A 2,703-nucleotide genomic window follows, 5' to 3' on the forward strand; every position below is an offset into this window, starting at 1 on the left:
CTCCGGTCGGGGCGGCAGCGGAAAGGCGCAGGCTGGTTCTAACACAGCGGTGTGTTTGGGAAGGCGGCCTCCTTAAGTCGCGATGGCGTTCCGATCGAGAGGGTGGGGAGGGTTGCGGGTGGCACCCTGCTCGGCATATGTGCGTGTGCTGCTGAGAGCTTGGCTTCCCTCCCGGAGCCTCGACGCTCTCTCTGGACGTTCCTGGTGCTTTTCCAGGAGGCTCCTTGCAAAGCAGGCATGGAGTTGCTGTTTTTTATATTTTTTTTTGATAAATTCAGAAGCAAGTAATTTCGAGGGGAGGACCTTTTTAGGCTCTTATTACGTGATATAACGTAGCTAAGAGAGTTGGAATCTGCCTTCAAAATACTGGCTGGATCAGTAGCAGTAAATTTCATGTCCTTTTAGTTTTAGGTTTTGTGTAGACTCATAAAGTTTCGAGTTCATTTCTTCTGTGGATGTTTTGGGTGTTTTGTTGGGGTTTTTGGCTTAGTGGTTTTTTTTCTTTTTTGTTGTTATCTGTAGAGCTGTCAAGCATGTGCAGCTTTTTTTGAGGAAGCAGAAAGGCTTTTATGAAAATTATTGTGAGACTCTTCAGCGTTTAGTTAAAGATAGTTTAAAATCAGTCATGATTTTGTACTTACTTGAAATTAATTACTTTTTTTTGAATGTATTTATCCATAATATTGTTACATGCATTATATGAATAACAAAGTTGATAGCAGGTCTGTGTTATGTTGACAGAATGTATTCTGATAAAAACATGATATTATACAAAGGAAGTGTTTCGTACAGAGTACAAAGGGCACAGATTGTGTGGGGTGAGACCAAAAGTCCATGTGATTTAGAATTCTATCGTGGTGGCCAGCAGTAAATGATTAAGGAAGAGAAAAACCCAGGGCGGGCATGCAGTGATACCTCTCTCTGTGTGCTTTTAGTTGTCTGTTAGTTGTGGCTCAGGGTCACAAGGCATATCTTTGTTTAAAGGAAGCCTTTTTCTTAAACTTATGTGCTTTTTTGTTTTGAGCTTTTTGAACACTGTGTGTGTGTTTTCTTTGTTAGCATCCACAGTGAATTGCATGGCTAAACACTGTGAATAATGACCTTTCTTTAGAACCCACTGGGTGATAGTTCATTCGCTCTTAGTATGTGAGTGAACGCAATAATCTTCACTCCCCGTTCGCTTTTCTGTGGCACTTGGGATTTGGCAATCCTTATGACTCCCATTCCCTGCTGTTGGCCTCTTCAGGATGGAGAATCCCACTGCAGGTGTAGCTAAATAACACATATGAGAATGTAATAGTGGGTGGGAGCTGTCAGCGGTGGAATTTTCTTGTAGAATTCTGGGTTTGGCCTGCTGCTTATTCATCATCCTTCATCATAGTGATGTACTTGTTCATACCTACTACTGGTAGAGCAGCAGTGAATTAAATCATCTGTGTGCGTCGGGCCTTTACACCTGAATGAAGGATGATCGTATTTGTAAGCAATAGTGTTACAGCCCAAGAGGTAATAACTTGAAAATGAGGTTAGTATGCCATAGTTAAGTAATTGAGTATGAAATTCCAGTGCTCTGATACTGCTAGGGGATTATGTTTTGTTCTTGATTGTATTAATGGGTGATGGTCACATGTGAGTAACTTGATTCTTGCGTATGGTGCAGCTCTGGTATAATAGTCCCAGTTACAAGTGAACTGCTTTTAAAGGATTTTGAAATGTTGGAGAGCGATTTCATTACGCTGGCTGAGTCTCTGGACAGTGCAGTTCCTGCAGCGACGCCTGTAGCCCAGGTGCAAGGATTACCCTGTGTGATTAAAAAGCCATTCTATGGCATGCATGCAGGAAAATCTTCACTATTGAGTCTTACTTGGATCTAGAGACCTGGGAATTTTTGAGCTTAAGAAAGAAAAAGGAGAGAACCTGTTAAGAGATTTGGGGAAGTTGATTCTCTCTACGTTAATGCAGAGTCTTGAGAGGTTCTTAATAACATACCTGCGTATGGAAAGGACATAAAATGTCAAAGGGATTCAGAGCGAAATTACATCGGGGGTTGTAGTTGAAAAACAAGAGTAACAAATAATGATTGTGGTGACCAGCGTTACATGGCATAGTGGATCTCTTTTTGTCTGGAACCCGAAGTTCCAGGCTGGGTGGATCTTATGTGTGCTCGATTCGTAACTGTTTTCTTCTGAGGCCCCTGTTATGCAGGTGGCCACATTTCTTAAAGGACCGCGATGTTCACTCTGAGTCTGCAGATTAGTAAATGTGGTGGTAGCAAATGCTAGGAAAAGGTGAACAGGTTTGCCTGAGTGTTTGTTCTCTGTTCTTTACGTGTCTCTCTTGGGTCCCTTGGTGAGGCTGTTGTGCTTCTCAAGATGGCCACCTGGCCTGTGTTCCTGTGTCATAAATGATCTGTGCTCTTTGTTTTGAACGAAATAGCTGGAATACCTCTGGGCTTTCCACTGGCTAATTGCATTCAGTAGCATTTTGCTGTTTGCAGCTGTAATTGCTTTGTGTCACATTCGTTATCATCTCACTGGGCAAAGCTTCAATCCAGTTCTTGTGGGAAATGTATTCTGAGACACCGCTCTCTGAATACGAGCCAGTGCAGTGATGGCCTCTTAGGCAAAAGTGGTTGGGCTATAAAGCACGGGGGTGTTTTTTGCCTCAGGTGGGTTTTGCTTCTTCTTTCAGGTGTCCTGAAAA

This window comes from Apaloderma vittatum, unplaced genomic scaffold (assembly GCF_000703405.1).
Source record: "Apaloderma vittatum isolate BGI_N311 unplaced genomic scaffold, ASM70340v1 scaffold37120, whole genome shotgun sequence".
Taxonomy (NCBI): domain Eukaryota; kingdom Metazoa; phylum Chordata; class Aves; order Trogoniformes; family Trogonidae; genus Apaloderma; species Apaloderma vittatum.